The sequence below is a fragment of the Oryctolagus cuniculus genome, chromosome 19, assembly GCF_964237555.1.
Source record: "Oryctolagus cuniculus chromosome 19, mOryCun1.1, whole genome shotgun sequence".
Taxonomy (NCBI): Eukaryota; Metazoa; Chordata; class Mammalia; order Lagomorpha; family Leporidae; genus Oryctolagus; species Oryctolagus cuniculus.
In genome coordinates this window covers 51,849,049-51,870,078 of record NC_091450.1, presented here as the reverse complement: position 1 = coordinate 51,870,078, position 21,030 = coordinate 51,849,049, and the positions used below count along the sequence as shown (strand labels likewise).

Here is a 21,030-nt window from a genome sequence, read left to right as displayed (position 1 = left end):
TGCGGCGCTGGCCTCTGCATTTTTATATTTGAAATAATCTCAATTTCTGTGAATACACAGTGCCAATGGTAATGTGATGAGAAATAACTCAAATTTCCAAAGACATATTTATATCTGCAACCTTCAAATCACATGATTCATAAAAGTCAGTATAAATTCCTTAGACATTTACACAATTAAATATTGAAATTGAGATGATTCTTAACTAGGGATTGTCACTGCTTTCACTGCTGGGCTCAATTAACATCATGTCTCATTTATTACCTATCTATACACTAGTCCATTTGACAAAAATAATACAATATAGTAAAAATTTGATTTAAAGTTCAGTGGTGAGGGGCCAGCACTATGGCATAGCATGTAAAGCCACCACCTGAAGTGCCAACATCCCACACGGGTGCCAGTTCAAGTCCTGGTCACTCCACTTACAATTCAGCTCTCTGCTATGGCCTGAGAAAGCAGTGGAAGATGGCCCAAGTTGTTGGGCCCTGCACCCATGTGGGAGACCCAGAAGAAGATCCAGACTCCTGGCTTCAGATTGGCTCAGATCTGGCCATTGCTGCCATTTGGGGAGTGAAATAGCGGATGGAAGACCTCTCTCTCTCTCTCTCTCTGTCTCTCTCTCCCTTTCTCTCTCCCTCTTTCTCTCTCTGCCTCTGCCTCTCTGTAACCCTCTGCCTTTCAAATATAAAATAAATCATTAAAAATATTTGATGAGAACTGACATTATTTCTGCTTACTAATCATAAGGATCACTACATGCATCATGTTACAGCATGTGTGCTACATGTGCTTTATTTCTAATACACTTTCCCCTCATGTTGTGAACATTATTTCTATGTTATGAATGAGACAATTGAGGTAAAGTTTACATGAACATGACACAGATGGAAACTCTAACCCCAGGATTTAATCTAACACCAGGATTTAAACACCTATGTCTTTATCTGGCTCCAGAATTGGGGTTTGGTTTTTTTATTTGAATTCTATCTCAAACTCCTGTTTTTAGAGCATTCAGGATAAGAAGGTAAAGTACAGGATTGTGAAATGCATGAGCACCATCCATATGGTGACTCTCATTCACGTAATTCCTCCACTTGCTGTGAATGGGTTGGTAAATGGGGCGCTATTTTCCTGCCCTGTACTTTAGGTAATTACACTACTCAACCTAATCACCATGTGAGCTTGACAGTGCAGGTTGCATTAGATCTGTTGCACATGAGCTGGGTACTACTCTTGGCTTCACTTCTGAGTTTTTGTGTGAATTTGGGAAAACCACACTTTTCTCTGTCTCAATTTTCATATTTGTGATATTGGAATAATGAGGCTTTCAAGATTCTCCATAGGATAGTTTCTCCATTGACCATTCCAGATGGGGAAAAAAAAAAAAAAAAACATGTAAGTCATCATCATAATCACTGTCACCAAGACTGAAATGTTCATGCAAAATAATCTTGACAGGAAACAAAAAATGGGAGGAATAGAGTTATTGAAATCCATGCTGATGTTCTTCTCTAGGAGAGGAGGTACAGTAATTCTGTAATACCAGCATCCATCTGTCATGTGCAATTTCACGTGAGAAAATTCTAAGAAGGTACGGATTTTAGGAATACGACTTTGTATTTAAAAGAAAGTATGTCCGTTCATTTTCTTTCTCATCATATGACATTTTACCATTTAATTTTTAAAAATTATTTGTTTTTATTCATTTGAAAGGCAGAATGAGACAGTGAGAGTGAAAGAGATTATCTTCCATCTCTTGGTTCACTCCCCATAACCACAGGAGCCAGGAGTGGGCCATACCATAGTCAAGAGCCAAGAACTCCACCTGGGTCTCCCACCTGGGTGGTAGGGACCCAAGTAATTCAGCCATCAACTGATGCCTCCCAGGGTGAGCATTAGCAGGAAGTTGTATAGGAAGTGGAGGTGTTATTGGAATCCAGGCACTTTGCACATTTGCATTTAATGTGTATAATATCTGGTCTCCTAGGCTTTACATTAGAGAAGAAAACAAATTATATATGAATCTATAGTGTCTCATAATTTCCTAAGGTGGCCACAGTGAATTAGGTTAATGGGAAGCTGAATCTATATAATGTCATAATCCATATTTATATTGTAGCATAAATGTATGACTTTTGTAGAAACAAAACCATAACACCAAACATCTGGATGAAATCTGAAAATTTCAGTGACATATCCAGATATCTCTACACATCTGGAATTTTTAGATTTAATGTTCCAACTGCTTCCATTTTTGTCTGGGCACTTGAAACACTGTAGACACTGTCTAACAAATATTTATTCACATCATAAAGATGTGAAAACATGGAAAGAATCATTGTAAAAATACAATTTTCAGATTTAATCATATCCCAGTGATTAAAGTGGCTCTGGCAGTTAATGTAGACAACCCAATGTCAACAGGCCCTGCAGACTTAACCAAGTAGTTCAGTGGCAAAGTGGGGAGTTGAAGTGAAGAATTCGAACCAAGGATGCTTTAAGGTAAGAATGAAAAAGAAAGAAAAGAAAGCCTCTCCACTTCTCCTGCCTGCAAGGATAGACATATGTCTGCCTGCCAATGGGGTCCCTCAGCTAGTTCCAAGCCACCAGCAAACTCTGCTCTGCAGATCTGCAGCTGTGCGTTGAGGTTGGGGGTGCTTGATGGAAGGAGTATAGGGATAGAATACATTGCATGACTAACAATTGAAACCCTATTTATTGGGCTGCCTCTTGCCTTTTTCATTGATTTTAGCACAAAGCTGGTGATAGATGAATCATTTTTCTGTCTCTATAGTTTTCAGTTCTGAAACTTGTTTTTCCCCTTTACAAATCAATCTTGTAAAACAGGCTCTTTGATGTAGTCATACAAGTTTTACTATCCCACTTTTTTTTGCATCTTTATTTATTTCCAACACACACATACGGAGAGGGCAACAAAGAGGGATCTCCCACCCAGTGGATCACTCTCCAAATGCTAGTTACTGCCGAGGCTGGGACAGGTTGAACCAGGAACAAAGAATTCAGTCATATATCCCAAATGTGTGGCAGAGACTCAAAAACTTGAGATTTCACCTGCTGCCTCCCAGGATGTGCATTAACCAGGACACTGGAATCAGGAATGGAGGTAGGATTTGAACCCAGTCACTTTAATTTGAGATTGCAGGTGTCCCAAGCAGTCTTAATCTCTACACCAAATGCCTCCCTCCACATGTTTTTAAGAAAACTGAATACTCAACAGCTATTGTGAGCCATGGATAAATAACATGTTGAACAATAAATAAATCTTGTTGTGACAAATAAAATTTGATGTAAGAAATGTTAATCTCTTGATATTATTAAAACCAATCTTATGAAATCTCATTCTTCTTTACAAAAAAATGAACCAAAGTAATAATTCATGTGATGAGCAAAGTTGCTAGAAGTTTCATTCCTTTTAACTTGATCTTTTTGAAATGTCACAGCCATAATAAATGCTAATAATTTCTTCTTACCTGATGAAGTTCAATGAAAATTACTTATTTCATTAACATTTAATTACAATGGAAACATGCTACTTCAAATAACCACATTTCCATACAAGGTGAAAAAATACATACAGCTTTTAGTTATTCAAAGTGAAATATCATTTATATGTGACTTTAGCAAATTGAGTGAAAATATCAAAACTAAGTTACTTGTTTTTTTCCTTTACTTTGTTATAAAATTCTTAGCTGGTATTAACTGAAGATATGAAATCTTTGTATTCAAAGCAATTACTTTATTTCTGTCTTTTTCTTTTTTTAACTTTAATATAATAAATATAAATTTCCAAAGTACAGCTTATGGATTACAGTGGCTTTTTCCCCTCATAACTTCCCTCCCACCCGCAACCCTCCCATCTCCCACTCCCTCTCCCATTCCATTCAAATCAAGATTCATTTTCAATTATCTTTATATGCAAAAGATCAATTTAGTATGTATTAAGTTAAGATTTCAACAGTTTGCACCCACACAGAAACACAAAGTATAAAGTACTGTTTGAGTACTAGTTATACCATTAGTCCACATTTCTGTCTTTTTCAAACTAACAAGACCAACTAGAATGACAGCTTTTTTTTCTCTTATCATCTTGCCTAATCTTTCAATGATGTTTAAAAGCAATTAGAGAGCTGAGGAGGCAAGATGGCGGAATGGGAAGGGAGCACACTGATAGTCCGGGGAGAGACAGTTTAATAAGAGTGGAGATACTGCAGATTCAAGGAAGAGTAGGGGAGGAAACAGCAGAAGAAACTCTTCCAGAACGCGTGATTCACAGCGGACCTGCGTGGAGAGTGTGGGAGCCCACAGTTCGGGACACCAGCGGCAGACTCAACACACCAGCGCTGGAACGCGAGGTGAGCTGAACCTCAATAGCCCGAGACACCGGCAGGCAAGCGGAGAGAGGAGAATAGAGGGAATGACCCCCAGGGGGGGAAAGTTCACCAGGCTAACTGGAAGAGAGTGAGAGAGAAAAAAAAAGGTGACTGGTACGGACACGGGTTTCTCTCTCTCCGCTCACCTCTCAAGGGAGAGCAAGACAAAGAGCAGGCGCCATCTTGGACATACGTCATAAGCAGAGTGACCTCAGGTCTGCACCGGCCCTGAGCCTAGCAGAAAAACCTGACTCTGGGTGGGGCAAATTAACAGGAGATTAGGACCTAGTAAATTTGTGGTGCTACTGAACTGAGACTGTGAAAAAAGAGACGGTGGGGGAAAGAACTCACAGAATTCACGTGAGTACTCTCCAGAGACGCTACAATTCCGTAACTTTGGCAACCCAGTGGGAGACTGAAGGAGAATTTGAGCCCACCCTGAGGGCAGAACAGATTCCCTGGGTGGTCCTTTGGAAAGAGCTTCCAATCTCTGGCTCCTGTGGGTATATCATTTGCCTGCTAACTACCTCCAACTTCATTCAGCTGTGCAGAATTACTTCCCTTTTGAATCAAAAAAAAAAAAAAGAAAGAGAGAGAGAGAGAGAGAGAGAGATCTACCACACCTAACCTGGGAGTGTCACCTTAGGCACACGAAACAGAGCTCTCAGGCCACACCCATCTCAAGCCTCTAAGACTCCATCAAAAACAGACAGTCCACTTAATCTAGAGTCATAGTATAACAAGAAAAAGCACCACAGTGAAGAAACCAAATATCTCCAATATGCCAAATAACAAACGCAAAAACCGAGATAATAGAAACAAGGAAGTCACCATGACGACCCCAAATGAAAAAGACACCCCAATTCAAGATTATGAAGATGATGAGATAGAAGAAATGCAAGAAGCAGATCTCAAAAAATTGATAAGAACATTAAGAAGTTCTCAAAAACAAATTCTTGAACTACAGAAATCCTTAATGGACAAGATAGAAAATCTCTCTCGTGAAAATGAAATATTAAGGAGGAATCAAAATGAAACAAAACAACTAGTACAACAGGAAACTGGGATAGTGACAAGAAATCATAATGAAGTGAAGAATTCAATAGATCAAATGAAAAACACAATAGAGAGCCTTACAAACAGAATGGGGGAAGCAGAAGAGAGAATATCGGACTTAGAAGACAGAGAACAGGAAGGGATACAGTCAGACCAAAGAAAAGAAGAGGAAATTAGAAATCTAAAACATATTGTCAGGAATCTGCAGGATACTATTAAAAAAACCAACATTCAGGTTCTAGGAGTTCCTGAAGGCATGGAGAGGGAGAAAGGATTAGAAGGCCTTTTTAGTGAGATATTAGCAGAAAATTTCCCAGGTTTGGAGAAGGACAGAGAAATCCTAGTACAGGAAGCTCACAGAACCCCTAATAAACATGACCAAAAGAGATCCTCACCACGACACATTGTAATTAAACTCTCCACAGTGAAACATAAAGAAAAGATCCTAAAATGTGCAAGAGAGAAACGTCAGATTACTCTCAGAGGATCTCCAATCAGACTCACAGCTGACTTCTCATCAGAAACCCTACAAGCTAGGAGGGAATGTCGAGATATAGCCCAGGTACTAAGAGAGAACAACTGCCAGCCCAGAATATTATATCCTGCAAAGCTATCATTTGTGAATGAAGGTGAAATAAAGACTTTTCATAGCAAACAGAAATTGAAAGAATTTGTCGCCACTCGTCCAGCCCTGCAAAAGATGCTTAAAGATGTGTTACACACAGAAACACAGAAACACGGTCATCAATATGAAAGAAGGTAAAGGAAGGAAAGCTCACAGCAAAAGATCACAGGGAATTCAAAGCATATATTAAAACTTATCTTTGGCAAATGGCAGGGCAAAGTTACCACTTATCATTAGTCACATTGAACGTTAATGGCCTGAACTGTCCAGTTAAAAGACACCGATTGGCTGATTGGGTTAAGGAACAAAACCCAACTATTTGCTGCTTACAAGAAACACATCTTTCCAACAAAGATCCATACAGACTGAAAGTGAAAGGCTGGAAAAAGATATACCATACCAACAGAAATGAAAAAAGAGCGGGCGTAGCCATCTTAATATCAGACAACATAAACTTTACCACAAAAACTGTTAAGACTGACAAAGAGGGACACTATATGATGATTAAGGGATCACTTCAACAGGAAGATATAACAAGTATCAATGTATATGCACCTAACTACAGGGCACCAGTTTATCTAAAAGATTTGTTAAGGGACTTAAAGGGAGACTTAGACCCCAATACAATAGTACTGGGGGACTTCAATACTCCACTCTCAGAAATAGACAGATCAACAGGACAGAAGATCAACAAGGATACAGTAGATTTAAACGACACTATAGCCCAAATGGATCTAACAGATCTATACAGAACTTTCAATCCTACAGCTAAAGATTTTACATTCTTCTCAGCAGTACATGGAACCTTCTCTAGGACTGACCACATACTAGGCCATAAAGCAAGTCTCAGCAAATTCAAAAGAATTAGAATCATACCATGCAGCTTCTCAGACCATAAAGGAATGAAGTTGGAAATTAGAAACTCAGGAATCCCTAGAGCATACGCAAACACATGGAGATTGAACAACATGCTCTTGAATGAACAATGGGTCATAGAAGAAATTAAAAGAGAAATCAAAAATTTTCTGGAAGTAAACGAGGATAACAGCACAACATACCAAAACTTATGGGACGCAGCAAAAGCAGTGTTAAGAGGAAAGTTTATATCAATAGGTGCCTACATCAAGAAATTGGAAAGGCACCAAATAGATGAGCTTTCAACGCATCTCAAGGATCTAGAAAAACTGCAGCAAACCAGACCCAAATCTAGTAGGAGAAGAGAAATAATTAAAACCAGAGAAGAAATCAACAGGATTGAATCCAAAAAAAATATTCCAAAAAATCAGCCAAAAGAGGAGCTGGTTTTTTGAAAAAATAAACAAAATTGACACCCCATTGGCCCAACTAACTAAAAAAAGAAGAGAAAAGACCCAAATCAATAAAATCAGAGATGAAAAAGGAAACGTAACAACAGACACCACAGAAATAAAAAGAATCATCAGAAATTACTACAAGGACTTGTATGCCAGCAAACAGGGAAACAAACCTATCAGAAATGGATAGATTCCTGGACCCATACAATCTACCTAAATTGAACCATGAAGACATAGAAAACCTAAACAGACCCATAACTGAGACAGAAATTGAAACAGTAATAAAGGCCCTCCCAACAAAGAAAAGCCCAGGACCAGATGGATTCACTGCTGAATTCTACCAGACATTTAAAGAACTAACTCCAATTCTTCTCAAACTATTCAGAACAATCGAAGAAGAGGGAATCCTCCCAAATTCTTTCTATGAAGCCAGCATCACCTTAATTCCTAAGCCGGAAAAAATGCAGCATTGAAAGAGAATTACAGACCAATATCCCTGATGAACATAGATGCAAAAATCCTCAATAAAATTCTCACCAATAGACTGCAACAACACATCAGAAAGATCATCCACCCAGACCAAGTGGGATTTATCCCTGGTATGCAGGGATGGTTTAATGTGTGCAAGACAATCAATGTGATACACCACATTAACAGACTGCAGAAGAAAAACCATATGATTATCTCAATAGACGCCGAGAAAGCATTTGATAAAATACAACACCTGTTCATGATGAAAACTCTAAGCAAACTGGGTTTGGAAGGAACGTTCCTCAATACAATCAAAGCAATCTATGAAAAACCCACAGCCAACACCCTATTGAAGGGGGAAAAGTTGGAAGCATTTCCACTGAGATCTGGTACCAGACAGGGATGCCCATTCTCACCACTGCTATTCAATATAGTTCTGGAGGTTCTAGCCAGAGCTATTAGGCAAGAAAAAGAAATTAAAGGGATACAAATTGGGAAGGAAGAACTCAAACTATCCCTCTTTGCAGATGATATGATTCTTTATTTAGGGGGACCAAAGAACTCTACTAAGACATTATTGGAATTCATAGAAGATTTTGGCAAAGTAGCAGGGTATAAAATCAATGCACAAAAATCAACAGCCTTTGTATACACAGACAATGCCATGGCTGAGGAAGAACTTCTAAGATCAATCTCATTCACAATAGCCACAAAAACAATCAGATACCTTGCAATAAACTTAACCAAGGACGTTAAAGAACTCTACGATGAGAATTACAAAACCTTAAAGAAAGAAATAGAAGAGGATACCAAAAAATGGAAAAATCTTCCATGCTCATGGATTGGAAGAATCAACATCATTAAAATGTCCATTCTCCCAAAAGCAATTTACAGATTCAATGCAATACCAATCAAGATACCGAAGACATTCTTCTCAGATCTAGAAAAAATGATGCTGAAATTCATATGGAGGCACAAGAGACCTCAAATAGCTAAAGCAATCTTGTACAACAAAAACAAAACCGGAGGCATCACAATACCAGATTTCAGGACATACTACAGGGCAGTTGTAATCAAAACAGCATGGTACTGGTACAGAAACAGATGGATAGACCAATGGAACAGAATTGAAACACCAGAAATCAATCCAAACATATACAGCCAACTCATATTTGATCAAGGATCCAAAACCAATCCCTGGAGTAAGGACAGTCTATTCAATAAATGGTGCTGGGAAAATTGGATTTCCACGTGCAGAATCATGAAGCAAGACTCCTACCATTCACCTTACACAAAAATCCACTCAACATGGATTAAAGACTTAAATCTATGACCTGACACCATCAAATTCTTAGAGAACATTGGAAAAACTCTGCAAGATATAGGTACCGGCAATGACTTCTTGGAAAACACTCCAGAAGCACAGGCAGTCAAAGCCAAAATTAACATTTGATATTGCATCAAATTGAGAAGTTTCTGTACTGCAAAAGAAACAGTCAGGAAAGTGAAGAGACAACCGACAGAATGGGAAAATATATTTGCAAACTATGCAACTGATAAAGGGTTGATAACCAGAATCTACAACAAAATCAAGAAACTCCACAACATCAAAACAAACAACCCACTTAAGAGATGGGCCAAGGACCTCAATAGACATTTTTCAAAAGAGGAAATCCAAATGGCCAACAGACACATGAAAAAATGTTCAAGATCACTAGCAATCAGGGAAATGCAAATCAAAACCACAATGAGGTTTCACCTCACCCTGGTTAGAATGGCTCACATGCAGAAATCTACCAACAATAGATGCTGGAGAGGATGTGGGGAAAAAGGGACACTAACCCACTGTTGGTGGGAATGCAAACTGGTAAAGCCACTATGGAAGTCAGTCTGGAGATTCCTCAGAAACCTGAATATAACCCTACCATTCAACCCAGCCATCCCACTCCTTGGAATTTACCCAAAGGAAATGAAATCGGCAAACGAAAAAGCAGTCTGCACATTAATTTTTATTGCAGCTCAATTCACAATAGCTAAGACCTGGAACCAACCCAAATGCCCATCAACGGTAGACTGGATAAAGAAATTATGGAACATGTACTCTATAGAAATCTATACAGCATTCAAAAATAACGAAACCCAGTCATTTGCAACAAGATGGAGGAATTTAGAAAACATCCTGCTGAGTGAATTAAGCCAGTCCCAAAGGGACAAATACCATATGTTCTCCCTGATTGGTGACAACTAACTGAGCACCAAAGGGGAAATTTGTTGAAGTGAAATGGACACTATGAGAAACAGTGACTTGATCAGCTCTTGTCCTGATGGTTGATGTACAATGTAATACTTTATCCATTTTAGTATTTTTTTTGTTCTAGTACCATTGGTTGGACTCTGTAATTAACACACAATTATTCTTAGGTGTTTAAATTTTAACTGAAAAGTGATCCCTGTTAGGAATTTGGAAAACATTATGTTGAGTGAAATAAGCCAATCCCAAAGGGACAAATGCCACTTGTTCTCCTTGATAGGTGACAACTAACTGAGCACCAAAAAGGAAACCTGTTAAAGTGAAATGAACACTATGAGAAACAGTGACTTGATCAGCCCTCACCCTGACTGTTGATGAGCAGCTTAATATGTTATCCCTCTTAGTATTTTTTTGTTTGTTCTACTTAATACTTTTGGTTGAATACTGTAATCAATACACAATTCTTCTTAAGTGCTGAAACTTAACTGAAAAGTGTTTGCTGTTAAATATGAGTGGGAATAAGAGAGGGAAGAGATGTGCAATTCGGGACATGCTCAAGCTGACTTACCTCAAACAGTAGAGTTAGAAACATACCAGGGGATTCTAATTCAATCCCATCGAGGTGGCATGTACCAATGCCATCTCACTAGTCCCAGTGATCAATTTCTGTTCACAATTGATCGTAATGATAGGACTAAGAACCAAAGGGATCACATAAACAAGAATAGTGTCTGCAAATACTAGCTGATAGAATCAAAAAGGGAGAGAATGATCCAACATGGGAAGTGAGATACACAGCAGACCCATAGAATGGCAGATGTCCTAAACAGCACTCTGGCCTCAGAATCAGCCCTTAAGGCATGCGGATCCAGCTGAAATGCCCATGAGAGTATTTCAGGCATGGAAAGCCAAGACACTCTGGGGGAAAAAACCTAAATGAAAGATCTCCACGAGTGAGATCCCAGTGGAAAGAATAGGTCATCGAAGAAGGAGGTACCTTTCTCTGAAGGGAGGAGAGAACTTCCACTTTGACCATGGCCTTGTCTAAATATGATCAGAGTCAATGCACTCAGGGGGCTTCCATAGCCTTGGTAGCTCATGACAAGAGCCTAGGGTGATTACGGAGGCCATAAACAAGAGTGTCAATTTGTTAAGTCATCAACAGGAGTCACTGTGCACTTACTCCTCATGTAGGATCTTTGTCCTTAGTGTGCTGTACATTGAGATTTAATGCTATAACAAGTACTCAAACAGTATTTTTCACTTTATGTTTCTGTGTGGGAGCAAACTGTTGAAATCTTCACTTAATGTATGTTAAACTGATCTCTGTATATAAAGAGAATCGAAAATGAATCTTGATGTGAATGGAAGGGGAGAGGGAGTGAATAAGGGGAGGGTTGTGGGTTGGAGGGACGTTATGGGGGGGAAACCATTGTAATCAATATTCTGTACTTTGGAAATTTATATTCATTAAATAAAAGTTAAAAAAACAATTAGAAACATCACTATCAATATACATTATTATAATTAACAACTTCTGCTTTCCCCACCATCTCAGGCATATCTATCAAATGTATTCAGTTAAAACAGTGAATCTCACCAAATTTATGAGTAAAGAACCATAGGACATTATCAACTTATTATGGTTGAATCTAATTGAATTAATACTGATATGTTCTGGTTGTTATCAGCATATATGTGAGCTCTCACTGATCATTCATTTACTAATTTAGAGACTACTCCCTTATATCTAAAATCATTATAAGAATTCACAAAGATTATCATTACTATTGTATGAGTACACATTGATTCCTTTCCCCAAAATAGTCAGTAATTTCAATAACTGGAAGGAAGCAAACAACTAAAAAGTATATATTATGCATAATAATTGGGAATGATAAAATGATTTAAAGTATAACATTTACTTTAAATTGAATGCATCTCTGAGTTTTTTGTAAGTTATGGGAATTTGGAGATCAAATAGCACACTTTTATAGACAAAGTCTCCAGAAATAGTTCTCTTTGGCCTGAGTTCATTACCTTTTAGAGCAACTCTTGTTGAAATTAAAGATGTCAACACAAAACTTTCACTGGCTTTTCAAACTTTCTAGAATTTTCTCATGAAATAAAAAAATGCATGCAAGGCTAGTGTGAAAAGAAGTGCAGGAAGTGTCCTCTCACAGCCAAAGCTCCTTCTGTAGCATCACACATAAACCATGACATTTGGCTGTGATCCACAATAGCCATCAGAATGTAACTGCTGACTTGTTGATTAAGTGCAAATTAATGTTTTAACTGCTTATTGAAGAAATTCAGGAGCCAAGTATGGAAAATTCTTAGACAATGCTGTCTTCGATGATGTTGTCCTTTCATTGTACTAAATTGATGAATGCTCATGATAGCAAAAAGTACAACAAATTTCAATTATTTAAAGAAAACTCATTTTATATGTATATGTACACATATATATGAACACATATACACAGACATGTAGGTCTGTGTGTGTGCTCAGAAATATTTCTTCATCTTTATAGCTGTGTGTCTATCATCTACCTATCTACCTCTCTATTATCTATGCAGGTTAAGAATAGCACTTTTAAAGAAAAAAGAACATTCTCAAGGGCAGTATTAGGATATGACCTTATTTTCAGAGTTTTTGTCTTTATCATTTCAAATTTGAATATTATGGTTATGAACCAATTACTTATTTCTCAGTCTTCTACTTCATATAGGCAATATTTTTGAAAATCAGTGTATGGAAGGTTTGAAATATTGGTCGCTGTATAGCTTTTTTTTTTTTTACAGGCAGAGTGGACAGTGAGAGAGAGACAGAGAGAAAGGTCTTCCTTTTGCCTTTGGTTCACCCTCCAATGGCCGCCATGGCCGGCATACCGCACTGATCCAAAGGCAGGAGCCAGGTGCTTCTCTTGGTCTCCCATGGGTTGCAGGGCCCAAGCACTTGGGCCATCCTCCACTGCACTCCCTGGCCACAGCAGAGAGCTGGCCTGGAAGAGGGGCAACTGGGACAGAGTCCGGTGCCCTGACCAGGACTAGAACCCGGTGTGCTGGCGCCGCTAGGCAGAGGATTAGCCTACTGAGCCATGGCACCAGCCAGATCTGTCTTTAATGTTACTATTTCTTAAATTATTTTTTTACTTACCATAAACTTTTTGTGTATGTGGAACCTACACAAAAGAAGCAACTGACTTTTACTCCAGGTAAGTGTTAAATACTGATCCAAAGAAAGAAACACTATTATAAAATCATTGGTAAGAAAGACCATCTCAGAACAGTTGAACAGACAATATGGTGGCTCACAGAAACAAAATAAATTAAACTAAGTGTTTTTATAGTAATTTACATAAATAAATCTAGAATGGGAAAAATTCTGTTAAAAATGTGCAAAATTTTTATGTGGTGTACAAAATTATTTCCTTTTTTATACTCATCCAAAAAAAAAGTGGATGGCTATGTTGAAAATACTTGGCATTGAGCCACTGAATGATTTACAAGTAGCAAACAAAACATAATCCTTCTTATTACCGCCAATGCAGTATAATCCAACAAGGTGGGGATTTTCCATTTATCTTGGCAGAGGTATTGAGTTCTCAGTATGTTTATTCCACTCATTTTAGCTGCTTTAAAAATCCACAATATTGCACCTTTGATTAGCACTGTGGAAAAGATTTTGTGAAGTGGCAGGATCTCCCACTACTTCTACATTTGGCAGCCTTCACTCTGTAAAAATGTCCTTTTTACCACTCCCTGTTAAATTCCCATGCAGCTGTTTTCTCTTTCTTCCCCCTGTCAGATACCAGATATCTGGCAGGAGACTTCTCCAAGCTTATCTGGATGAAGAAAAAAAGCCAGAATAAGCTCATCAGACTTAAAAATGCCTTGGCACAGGAGGATCTTTAGACCGACTGGCTCTTCAAAATATTCTAAGTGGCCCTGCCAATTGAAGATTATTAGCTGTGGCTCTTGGGGATGTGGGAGGATAGGTCATAAGCTGGAAGCTTTGAGTTAGAAGCTGGAGAGTGACTGCAGTGATAAGTGCTCCACAACACAGCTTTAGAATTAAAAGACTTGAACCTCATCTTTGCTCTAAGGTTAGCATTTTTAGTGGAGCTGGTTTTCAATACGAGCCTCTTGTTTTCTTCCTGGTTGACCAGGTGGATTAGGGAAGAAGACACCATTTAAGAGTCTGCCTTCTTTGAGAAATTTCACAACCACTCTTACAGATGGAATTCTGAAAATTTGAGAGATATTTAGGGATTTAATGCATCTTAGGTTTTTTCTAAAATGAGACCCAAGGATTGCAAGCCTTCAAGATGACATGTATAAGGCTTATTATGAAATGCATTCAATAAATAAGGTAGAGGTAGCTAAAAATGACATCAGTTATAGAAATGGATGTTTCATAGGTAATCACAATAAATTTACATATGAAAACCTGTCAAAGACTAGTTTTGATTTTAAAGTCAGTTGTCATTTAAGAGAAAATTATTTCTCTTACACAATCCTACCATGGAGCTAGATGAGTTAACACTTACTGTTTTTCCCATTTGCAGGATAGAATTTCATTGTACTTCAATCTTGAAAAGCTTTGGCAAAGTCAAGACAAGCATTTGTTAGATTTAGAGGATCCTATTTAAGTGAAGGAAAACATTGATCAGTATGAGGTTTGATACAATATTCCTTTGTGAGTATGTGTAAGTTCCTGTACTAAATCATAGTATTTCAAAGTGTGCATTGAAGAATGCAAATGACGAGAATGCATATATGTACTTAGATTTTTTAAAGATTTGTTAATTTATTTGAAACTCAGAGTTATGGAGAAGCAAAGAGAGGGAGAGATCTTGCACCCTTTAGTTAGAGCATTTAAAATGTGGAAATCCTGCAAAACAGTATCACTCAAGAACAAGATGAGGATTACATGATAAGCATGTATGGCATTAGTGAAAAATTAAAGTAATTGAATATCTATACTGTAGTTTGAACATTTGTACCTTCCAAAACCCAAATGTTAGAATCCTGTCTGTGAAGGTGACCACATTAAAAGTGAGGTCTGAGACCCACACACTGGTGCAGTGGGCTAAGCATCTGCCTGCAACACTGTCATCCCATATGAGCTCCAGTTCAAATCCCAGCTGCTCTACTTCCAATTCAGCTCCCTGCTGAAGGGCCTGGGAAAGCAGCAGAAGATGGCCCAAGTTCTTGGGCTCTGCCACCCACCCACACAGGAGACCTAAATGGAGTCCTGGACTCCTCGCTTCAGTCTAGACCAGCCTGAGGCAGTTGTGACCATTTGGAGAGTGAACCAGCAGATGGAAGATCACCCTATCTCTCTCTACTTCTCTCTCTCCCTCTCTCTCCCTCTCTCTCTCTCTGCCTTTCAAAAAATTAATTTTGAAAAAATAAGGACTTTTGAGAGTGATTAGCTTATGTGGGCAGAGCACTTGTGATTGGGCTGGGTGCCTTGTAGAACAGGCCCCAGAGAGCTCAGCCAAACCTCTCACCCATGTGAGATGGTTGCTGTCCAGGAAGAAGCAGGCTCTCACCAGACAGGAACTCTGCTGGTGTCTTAACCTTGATCCCAGTCTTCAGCTGTGAGCAACTAGTTTATGCTGTCTGTAAACTACCAAAAATATGGGATTTTGCTCTGGTAACCCCAATTGACTAGGAAAGGCAACTTCCCAATTTAGGAAGGTAGGATTCTGTGTATAACTCTATGTCTATAACTTTAAGAGCCCAATCTTCAGAAAATAAATTGAAAATATTTTACTGGATGAAACCCAGGCATTTTGGAGAAATATATATTTGGGTTACTAATGATAGAAAAATTGATTGTTCAAACCTACAATATTTCTTCTGATAAGTTCAGCACAGTAAAATTCAGCCCAGAGAATAAAAATAAAGCCTTTAGAATCTGAAGATGCTGTACAGGTGCAGAAGGATAAGAATAAATTTATATTTGATGAAACCAGGAACATATTCGTATATGATCCTGTCATTCTTCTCTTGTGACATTCAATGCTGACCACAGTGTTGTTACTAGTTCAGTTTTTGCCTCTTCTATGTGTTCAGGAAGTTACTTTTCTAGCTTAGTGTAACAATATTTTACATCTAATACCTGGCTCAATGTATATTTGTATTATAAAATAATTAGTTGACATGTATATCAAAGATTTTCCTCCTGTGATTGATGGTTAGGTTTTGTACTTTATGCTAAACCCTCTTTCATATGCATTATAACATAGACTTCTAAGGAAAAGAAACAGCATGCAATTTTAATCTCCATGTTGTGTCTTGAAAAGATTGTTACTTACCTAACAAAACACAATTCTAAATGGCAAATCTCAGAATTCTAATCAGAGTTCTGCATAACAATTCAATTCTTTCTGAGGAACCCTGAGGACTTACTTTTAATTGGGAATTTACATTCCACCCACATTCATCTCCTTTTCATGTTATCTTGCAAAACTGCACCTAAATATTTGTGGAATAAATATAATCTGCATAATATCAACTGTTCAGTTCTTTGAAAACATAATTATTACTCAAGTGTTTTGCTGTTTGTTTTTTCCACCAAGACCATGCTTATTCTAGGAATGTCTGGCAATGACATAATCTCCTTCTCCTGTCCACACTGAGTTTGATTGTATGACTTTCTCTGGACAATGAAACTAAATTAGCCAATATGATTCAAGCAAAACTTGAGAAACCTTGCATGTTGCAGCTTTCCCCCTCAGAGCTCCTAGAAATGTTTCTACAACCACCTGAAGATTGGGATTCCAGCCTATCCTGGTAGAAGATGGAAACACATGCAACAGAAATGCGTTGTTTTAGTGGAGGCCCAGCCAGCTCATAGTCAACCCATAAGCCAAGTGCAGATTCATGAGGAAGCCAGGTACTGCTGGCAATAAAACTGGCCAAGTAATTCCAGTCCAAATCTGATGCACAAGATTGTGAGTGAATTACAGCTCGGTATCCATTAAGATCCAGCAATGTGTAGAGTGGTTTGTTATACAGCATTGGCTTAACATCATGGCATTGAAAAGGGACTTCAAAGAAGTAAATAAAGTTGTGTGTGCATGTATGTGACATATGTAGATATATCATATTTACATATAATTATTTTTCAATAGTGTTAAGTCATTTAGGAAAAAAAATATCCAAATACCTTCAAAACCTCTCAAACTAGGCTTATAGAATTACTTTTCAAAAGGAATTACGCTCAGACAAAAGTGAAACCTCTGTTGAAAGCCTAGATAGCTGGGGAAAACCAAGATCCCCAGGTTAGTAAACACAGAGTTTCTACTTTGTTCTTCACTGAAGGCTCAGTATTACAGCCATCATTACATACACTGGAAGCAAACTCCAATTTCCAACTTCCTCATGTATTATATAAAACACAGTTAGCTTTCCTGGAGTTCACTGTCTCTCTATAATGACAGAAATTTGTGGTTCTCCCTGCCTATTGTCCTGTTCCCAGTTAAAAAAATAATTAAACAAGAGCAAAACACAGGATAGGCTTTAGTCTAGCAGTTATGATGTTGGTTGGTTGCATTCCATATTGGGTTCAGCTCAGCTCCTGGCTCCAGCTTCCTGCTAACATAGATCCTGGGATGCCACTGTGGTAGCCTTAGTCAACGACTTCCTTACTACTCACAGGGGAGACCTGGATTGGATTCCTGGCTCCCAGCTTCAGCCCCCAGCCAAGGATCATCATGTACACTTGGGGTATGAGCAAGCAATAGTTGTATCCCCTCTCTCTCTCACTCTCTGCTCTCAAATAAGTAAATAAATAATATTTTTTTTAGAAATTAAAAAACAATAAAACAAATGCCCCCTCTCTTTCTCTCTGCCTCTCAAATAAGTATATAAATTTTTAAGTAAACAATTTTTTAGAAATGAAAACATAGTGAAACTATTGTCTGATGATAGATTTTGGAACAGGCTTTCTTGCATGCCATAAGCTGTACACTTATAGATGGAACTTTGTGAAGTTCAAGGGAAGGAAATGTTATGCTCCATAAGTTAGGTACTAGTCATGATTAATAAAACACAAACTGACAATGTATAAAAACACATGAAAGTGTTCCTGTATGCATTTTCCCCACCCAGAAGTAACCTAACAGGCTTGAGATGTAATATTAACAGAGGAAAGATGATTTAAGAAATTAGATGAACAGTTTTCTCACCTAAGATATGCATTCAAATGTCTGCACCCTGTTGATATTTCCTTGGTTCCAGTGGGATCCTGGAGGAGGTGTGTACAGTGAAAGAGGAAATGAGAGTCCAGCCCTCCAAGTGCCAATAATAACTGCACTGTCCATAAAGATCTTTGCATTTGACTTTCAGGAATGTTTATCTAAAGCTGAACAACTGGTAACTGTAAGTCGGTTAGATTCTCCCAGGGCAAGTCACAGCCCTTACAAAGAGTGTGCTGGGAACATCATAAGAGGAGACCATTTGTCATCCAAATAAAATTCAAGAAGGGGATCTAGGAAGTAATTAATACAAAATTAATGTAATAGTACTCTTTAGGTCTTACTGTTTGAGATCCACAAATTTTTAATAATTCCAAAGTATTCTCTGAGTTTGTAGCAGAAACTTGCATTACCAAGACCAGCACAATTTCAAAAATATTTGGAGTAATGGGACAAAAATATTCATGAATGGTCTACGTGCCCTTGTATTCCGTCATTTCCTTTACGTTGCACCATTTGATGATTTCTGAACCTGAAACATTAATGTGGGTCATGGCCCATGCAAGCATTCAAGGGCCAGTGCATGAACTCGCAATGACTTCTCACCTTCTGCAGTTCCCAATGACATCATAAGTGGAGATGCCAGAGAGCCACCATGCTGGGAGTTTTTATTTGGAAGCTGGACTTAGGAGACTCAGTATGGAGAGTGAGCAAATGAGCATTTTTGTATCATGCCATTGAGGCTCGGAAGCTAATGTGTTAGCGCAACATAACATACCCTATTCTGACCAATACAGGAAACTACTCAGGGGTTGTCGACTTTCTAACATGCCAAATAGGAGATTTTGAAAGGATACAAAATTCCTCACCACATTCCATCATTATGTCAAATAAATATTTTCACACACACCTCCCCACCACCAACAAATACAGAAAGAATGTTATTGCAGAACACAGAATTCTTCTTTAAACTCAATAAATGTAGGGTTTTTTCCCCCATAAAATCACTCACCAATTTTTAATTTTTTCATTTTGCTGGGTAAAAATACTTAATCATTAAATAGCACACCTTTCTTCCTTTTGATAATTAAGAACAATGATTCCAGATATTTAAAAAATGGTACAAGAGGGTTATTGAACCAAAGCAATGAAAACAATCCCTGGCAATGCCCAGCTTTACCTGTCTTTTGGTGAGATCCAGATTCTCTGCTATCTTGTATCTCCTCAGTCTAGTCACATAGTTGTGATGGGCAAATTCTGCTTCTAGTCCTTGGATTTGCTCTTGGTAAATGCTGTCCTTTCCTTCCTGGGTTTGCTGTTGACTTCAGACTTGTAATTTCCTTCTTGGGATCCGAAAAAAATTAGTACCAACTCATTCATTCAAATATATGTAATCATGTGATTTACTGTATTCATCATGGCTGAGTTACTGCTTTCCCAAGTGCTGTGCTAGTCTTGGGACAAATGGAGAGCAGAAGCAGTAAAATACTCTCACCTCCATCATGGGCAACACATTCCTTGGTTTTCCAATCTGCCTTCAAACAACTGATGACCTAATTGGAGATGTGTCAAATTTTCTCCTTACAAAACATGAACTGTATATAACCACTCATCATACGATATTATAATAAGATGGACAAAATCCTCTCTAGAAGACAATTTTAGATATGAAATTAGTAAGTTCTTAACATGCAGGCTTGAGGTCTAAGTATGAACAGAATGATTCTCCATTTTTAAGCATTATTTATTTAGTTGAAAGGCAGAGCAAGTGATAAAGTGAGAGGGAGAGACAGACAGAGAGAGAGATCCTCCACCCACTGGTTCACTCCCCAAATGACCACAAAGGTCTTGAGCTGGGTCAACCAAAGCCAAGAGCCAGGAACTCCATCTGCATTCTTCTGCTACTTTCCCAATAGAATTAGCAGGGAGCTTGTTGGGAAGCAGAAGAGCCAAGAACTTGGGTCCCTGCCGCCATGTGGGAGACCCAGATGGAGATCGGGCTTGTTGATTCAGCCTGGCTCAGCCCTGGCCATTGTGGCCATTCAAGGATTGAACCTGTGGATGGAAGATCCTTTTTCTAGTTTCTCTCCCTCTCTATAGAGCTCTGCCTTTCAAATAAATAAATCTTTGAAATTAAAAACAGAAGAATTAGAAAATACCTCTATTTAATTATGATACTAAGTATTGCTATGATAACTAAGACACACAAGCAGACTCTTGGTTACCCAAGAAGCCACATTCATCTGATGTTAAGAGCACAACCTCTGCCACTCACCTGCTTATTCAACCCTACTTCCTTCGTTTCCTGACCTTTAACCCAGAATTCATGTGAAGATGGTTAAATTAAGTAAATAATTTAGATAAATGCCCGCATATTGTAGGGATTCAATGATTAATTGTAAACTCTAACCTTTAAGAGAGGACTGTAGCCTAAGTCCTTAGTATTTGGAAATAATACATTTAATACAATGAAGAATTAGAAAACATTTTTAAAAAATAGGAAAAGTTTGTTCTTAAAATGGAGCTCAGTCTAAAATGTAAAAGTTTAGAATTCACACAATGGGGCCGGCGCCACGGCTCACTAGGCTAATCCTCCACCTTGCAGCACCAGCACACCGGGTTCTAGTCCCAGTCGGGGCGCCGGATTCTGTCCCGGTAGCCCTTCTTCCAGGCCAGCTCTCTGCTATGGCCCAGGAGTGCAGTGGAG

The 21,030-nt window shown here is 38.3% G+C and overlaps 1 long non-coding RNA gene across 1 annotated transcript in view; it reads right to left on the bottom strand.

Moving 5' to 3' along the window:
• The window catches only part of LOC127486690 (uncharacterized), a 163,577-nt gene extending 142,856 nt beyond the window's left edge, over positions 1 to 20,721 (bottom strand). Inside the window, exon 1 of the long non-coding RNA XR_011384367.1 lies at positions 19,504 to 20,721. This is a non-coding gene — a long non-coding RNA (uncharacterized lncRNA). The remainder of the gene's footprint in view (positions 1 to 19,503) is intronic.
• Between the last annotated feature and the right edge of the window lie 309 nt (positions 20,722 to 21,030).